This window comes from Vicugna pacos, chromosome 29 (genome assembly GCF_048564905.1).
Source record: "Vicugna pacos chromosome 29, VicPac4, whole genome shotgun sequence".
NCBI classification, from domain to species: domain Eukaryota; kingdom Metazoa; phylum Chordata; class Mammalia; order Artiodactyla; family Camelidae; genus Vicugna; species Vicugna pacos.
The window spans coordinates 15,115,233-15,121,930 of NC_133015.1; the positions used below are offsets into that span (position 1 = coordinate 15,115,233).

The following is a 6,698-nucleotide window of genomic DNA, read 5'->3' on the forward strand; positions in this document are numbered from 1 at the left end:
GGCTCCCCAGCAATGCTGCAGCTGCTGGCTGTGAGACCGCACTTTGAGAAGCACTGGTCTGAATCCTTCTCCACTCTAATGGTTCCAATTCCAAAATCCCTGCATTTGGTCCATTTCATATTATGTGTATATATACACAAACCTCTTAAAAGCAATCTACATTGAACTTGCTGATTTATCACATCACTTTTCTGGTTCTCCAAGTTCCTCCAACAGATTTTCAAGACTTACAGTAAACTTAACCATCCAGCATTATTTACAATGTATTTCATCATAACCCTCTTTTCTAGCTGGGTATTTCCTTCATGTTTCATATAATTCCCACCCACCCCCACCACTATTCCTATCTCTATATTTCTTCACAATAATCTGAATATTACCCATGGCTCAAAAAATTTCCCTTTAATAAAGATTCCTGGGTTCTGGTCTAGACTATTGTCTTCCTTTACCACCGAATTTTGCTTTTTAATAATTTTTAACAATTCTCACTTATCTGTATAAACCAACAGTAAACTACTTGATGAGAGGACTAAGGCCTTTATACATTTTAGATCTCCCATAAAGTGTTCAGTGTAGTACGAGAGACATTATTCGTGTTCAGTGGATCTTATTGTATAAAATTCTTATATATAAAGAAAGTTTATATGAAATGAATGGCAGGTTACTATCAGTTATATATTCCTATTCATTTCTACACAGAAATCACATATGTAACCTTCTTTAGGGTGCAAAATACATTTTAAAAAGGCCTCTGACTACATCTCAAAACCAATGTGTGGAAAATGCAAAAACTGCTAGATGAATAAATAGGCCATGCTTTCTGCTTGTTTTTTGCCTATCCAATGATGCCTCTTTATGTATTCTGAGTATTATATTCTTTGTAAGACATAAAAGAACTATAATGGGCTTTTCTTCATAGTAATACAGGGAAATGATTTTTCCCAGTTTGGTTAACTTGGATTGAAGAATGTAAAATAATAATAAAATAGAGGTTTCTATTAAGAAACGCCTCCTCTGCTTGCCGCCCCCCCACCCCCATGGCAGGGACCGGGGAGGCGCTGATGCCCAGGGGGCCAGACAGGTGCAGGACACGAAGGCCCGCAGCGGCTGACAGGGCCCGGCCAGGATCCAGGAGGAAACAGCGCAGCAGCAAAACAGCTCAAGAGCAGCGAGGATGGGGAGCAGCCCCGCAAACTGCCCGAGCAGAACACTGTGCCGCTCGTGGCCTCTTCCGGGAAGGGGGCCACAGCCTGCAGAGGAGTGTTGGGTCCTCGCAATTCAGGACCATCGAGGATGACCTGGTCCCCCCGGTCCGGTCCGGCGGTATTCCTGAGAATCACGGGGAAGACATGAGGAAGATGTCCTTCCAGCACTGCACCCAGAAAGGCAAGGGGGTGTCTGCGGACAGCCAGGTCGTGTCCCTCAAGCTGTGGCTGGTCGGCAACATCTTAGACAAGATCAACAACCACCTCCCGTCTCAGATCCAGATACTGGGTCTGAAGAGGGTCACTGACAGCTTCAACTCCAAACAAGTGCGACATTAGGACCTTCTTCTACGTGCTGCCCACGTTCGCCTTCGCGCACAAGGACCACGATGTGCATCATGAGGACTAACAGCTGAGCGCGGACACCCCACGGTGGGGGAACCGTTTCCGCGCCTGCTACAAGGGCACCCACAGCTTCCACAACTTCACCTCATGGAAGGGGTCCCGGGAGCCTAGCGCAGGGCGCTACATCCTGGACATGTTCTGCGAGGGGCCCTTCGTGCGGGAGGGCATGGAGCTCGTGGCGATCAAGTTCAAGGGCCAGAGCTTCCTGACACAGCAGGTCTGGAAGATGGTGGGCCTGGTGGTGGCCGATGTCGAGGGCTGCGCGCCGGAGAGCGAGCTGGAGCGCAGCTGGGGGAAGGCCAAGGTGGACGTGCCCACGGCGCCCGGGCTCGGCCTGGTGCTGGAGCGCGTGCACTTTAAGAAGCACAACCGGCGCTTCCGCCGCCGCGGGCTGCACAAACCGCTGGACCCGGCGCGGGAGGAGGTGGAGGCCACGGCCTTCAAGGAGCAGCACATCTACCCCATCAGCAGCAGCACCGAGCGCCACGAGCGGTCTACGGCCCAGTGGCTGAGCACCCTGCCCCTGTACAACTTCAGCACTACTGCCCTCGCAGCGGCCGGCCCAGACACAAGGGTCCTCAGCCCTCTGGAGGCAGTGAAGGGGACGAAGACAGTGACTGAGGCACGGCCATCCCCCAGAGCGTCATGGAGACCTGGCCCAGGACACCTGCCCCAGGACCCACCAGCCTGCTGTCCACTGTGTGCCTCGGCCAGACAGGAGAGCCTGCATGTGGCCTCCCAACCTCAGGATCTTGAGAACTGCATCATTTTGAGTTTTCATCTGGGGGAAAACCTGCTGCGAATCTAAACCTCATGCGGATCTATATACACCTCGGCATGTAAAGACACTATTTTTTTTTTTTAAAGAATCGGTTTTCTTATTTAAAAAATACAAACTTAACAAAAAAAAGAACAAAGAAAACCCAAGGTAGAGTGTGGGGGAGGGGATGACTGTGCCAAGATTTGAAGACCGCATTGTGTTTGGTTAGGCAGGGTATTGCAGATAGAGGACGTGAGTCGGCGGAGTGGAAAGTGCAGTGAGGATGAAACGTGCTCCTATCAGACTAAACGTGATCAATATTATGAAATATTATGAAATAAATGATTTCTAAGGCAGACTTAAGTGTTCTTCCCAGGCCAAAAGACAAAAACTAAAAAACATAATGAGAATCTGAACTCGAGAGTTTGGAACAGAGATAATTGACCATTATTTATTTTTTTAGTGGGTTACTATCTTTTTTAAGTAAAATGAGAGCAACTTTACATTTAACACTAAATACAACTAAAATTTAACTTGTTTCTTCTTAATCCCAGTCCCATTTGCTTTCTTCATTTATTAGAGGCAACTGTATCATTAATTCATTGTGTATCCAACCAATAATTTTCACATTATTCCTAGATTGATTTGTATCCACTTATCCTATAAATTATTTTTGAGTTCTTTTTAAATTTACACAAATGTTGTTATATATAGTTGATCCTCATTATTTACAGTTAAGTTTTCATGAGACAAATTCATGAGAGTTGAATATTTTTGTCAACTGATTAATACATTGTCTTATGTGTGTTTCTGTTTAAATGTACTTTGTTTAGTATATATTCTTTTTGTTTAATTTTTTAAGTTGAAATATAGACCGCTACAATGTGTCAATTTCTGGTGTACAGCATAATGTCACTGTCATGCATATATATATACATATTTGTTTTCATATTCTTTTTCTTTAAAGGTCATTACAAGATATGAATATAGTTCCCTGTGCTATACAGAAGAAATGTGGTTTTTATTTATTTTTATATATAGTGGTTAACATTTGCAATTTGCAAACTCCCAGGTTTATCCATTCCCACCTCCTTTCCCCCGGTAACTGTAAGATTGTTTACTATGTCTGCAAGTCTCTTTCTGTTTTGTAGATGAATTCATTAGTGTCCTCTTTTTCCTTCTGCTTCTTTTTTTTTTTTTTTAGATTCCACATATGAGTGATATCATATGGTATTTTTCTTTCTTTTTCTGGCTTACTTCACTTAGAATGACAATCTTCACATCCATCCATGTGGCTGCAAATGGCAGTATTTTATTATCTTTTATGGCTGTGTAGCATTCTATTGTATAAATACACAACTTCTTTATACAGTCATCTATTGATGGACATTTAGGTTGCTTCTATGTCTTGGTTATGGTATATAGGGCTGCTGTAAACATTGGGGTGCAGGTATGTTTTTGAATTAGAGTTCCCTCCAGATACATGCCCAGGAGGGGGATTGCTGGGTCACATGGTAAGCCTATTTTTTGTTTTTTGAGTAATCTTCATACTGTTTTCCATAATGGCTGCACCAATGTTTAGCATATAGTCTTGATTCATTTATACTGAACTCTCAGTCAGCAGCACTCTTACCCGTGCCTGAACAGAACTTATCTAATGTGTATTCTCTCCATGAGGCAAACCACAGCCTTCTCATGCTTAAGAACACTGTGCAGCACTTCAGTGCTGCACTTGGGGGCAGTTTTACAGTAAAGTCACCGAGAAAAAGAACACAGATGTGGAAAATGTGGCACCAAATACTGTGAAAATGATACTTGTTTACACTGTGAGAGCTGGGGCAGCAAGGCAGCGTGTTGCCTTATGTGATCTCAGCTGGGGAAGGTGAATGCTTCTCCGCACACATGCACAAATCCCTGGGAAAGCACAGAGAGCACTGATTTGGGGTTACAAACACATTTTATACAACAAAGGAGCTAATCAAAAAGGAATCTGGGAATATGAGGATCGCTCTCTCTCTCTCTCCCTCCATCTCCATATATACACAAAACACACACATATATACTTATTCACATACACACATATATACTCATATATTCATATAATATGTACATATATGTAGGCCCCCGTCTGAAGGTTCTAGAGAATAAGCCATGGGCTGAACTGATAAACAAGCTGTGAGGAATGTCACGTATCCAGGCTGGATAAGAGATGGCCTACTTAACGTGTCCAGTATGGATACATGACATTCCTCACAGCTTGTTTATCAGTTCAGCCCATGGCTTATTCTCTAGAGCCTTCAGATGGGGGCCTACAACAAGTGATGAATAAACTGGGTTTTGAAGAAATATTATAATGTATTTTTTAGAAGAATAGAAAGACTCTGGACATCCACTACTCAATTTATGTTTTCCTTTTTTCATCTGAATGTGAAAAAAAGTATGGCATTTTGTTATTTCCGCTTGGATATGAGAGTGCATAAATGAATCACACAATGACTATGAGATGTTCTTATATACAAGGAGAGCATTCTGAAACACTAAAACTTAATAACGGATTTAAAAAGTACTTTTTTAGAAAAAATATCTAGGAAAGTTACTGGTACATGCACCATTTATTAGTCAGGCTTCTCCAGAGAAACAGAACCGATAAGATGGTGTGTGAGTTCAAAATTGGCAACGTGGGCTGGCATGCTGGAGACTCAGGATAGGCAGTGGTGCAGTTATAGTCCACAGGCAGTTTGCTGGAGGATTCCCTCTTGCTGGAGAAGCCATTGTTTTTGTGCTGTTCAGGCCTTCAAGTGATTAGGTGAGGCCCACCCTCATCATCAAAAACCATCTAAGCTACCCAAATTCACTGATTTAAATGTTAATCTCATCAAAAAACACCCTCCAGTTAATGCCTAAAGTTAACCACCATTGCCACATGTTCACAAATGACAAAGAATTAGGATGCACTACCTTGCTTCACAACTGTATCAGAAGCAAAATTTTCCACAAGAGGAATGAGTTCAAAATCATAGTATACAAAGCATAAAAAATTGTGAATTTTCCCCCTTCCATCATTTCAGTGTCATCACCAGTATATTTCAATATCCAAGGATTCAGAAGAATATATAAGAAAGTGGGCAAGGACAATAGTGATGCTCCCTCTCCTCTCTACACCAGACCATTTTGGTCTGACTTTTTCTAGCTTAGAACAGTTGAAAAACAGATACAGACCTGGGGTATTAATATACCATTCAGAAATGTGTTTTAGCATGAACATTAATGTTTACTTGAATCCAGAACAGCCAGCTTTCCATTAGTGATTTAAAAATTGAAGAGAGATAAAACTAGTTCAAGCTTACAAGGACTGTGCATGTAAGGGTCACATTTTAATCAAACAATTCTCTTTCTTGAGAGGACGGCTATAACTCAGTAGTGAAACTGTGAGATATATCTCATTTAGAAAAGATATGCTAACGAGTAGGACAAACTTCCCTGCTAATTACCTATATCTGATGCAAAGCCCTTTCTCTAACAGTAAATTTAATGAATGCTAGAGAGTCTTCTGCTATCCTGGTTATGTTTGCACTTCAGACATCCTTGGGCAGTTGGTGCAGGAATAACAATGGGTTAGCAGATATTTTTTCCTAAATGCAGAATGTACATCCTTTGCATAGAAAAAATTGCATTGTTCATATTTCTGTCAAACACTTGATTCATTTGTCTTCCTTTTATCTTAACTCCCATTGGATGAAAGCATGTATTTATATTTGAATTTATTTGAACAAAACTTCAAGTTTCACCTATGTACAGTATATTGTAGGGAACCTTTACAGAGTGTAGCTCATGTATTTTGAGGAAGAAAATGCAATACTAGATGGCATGATAAGCAAATACAAAAATATGTGTATCAATTTAAAATATAAAATGCTACTTTTCACTAATATTTACCTTTTTTTGGTATTACCATTAAAAAAGACCCCTCCTTTTACTTATATCTCCATTATACATTTAGTTAAAAAGCTTAACTTGTAGGAATCATTTTTTGTTTGTTTATGTTGTGTGCAAACCAAATAAGATCTTGAATTTACTTGTTGAATTGCAACCGGACTGTGTTAGTTTTCTCACATTATATTTAGATCAATAAAGTGAAAAGTCCCAGAAACCTGCTAGACTCCAAAGAGCTTGTTTTTCAAAGTTAAAGTAGAAATTAAATGAATTACTCGTATGTATACCATTTTCCCTCTTGAATTATGAGTCTGTAAAGGCATTAGAATTTGCAGCTTTAAATCACTTTAGAGTTGTCAATTAAACTTCATACTGTGGGGCGAAATGTAAATAGA

At 41.0% G+C, this 6,698-nt stretch overlaps 1 pseudogene; it reads left to right on the forward strand.

The window, feature by feature from the left end:
• Positions 1-1,037: 1,037 nt before the first annotated feature.
• Positions 1,038-2,726, forward strand: LOC102543546 (pseudouridylate synthase 1 homolog pseudogene; annotated as a pseudogene).
• Positions 2,727-6,698: the final 3,972 nt, after the last annotated feature.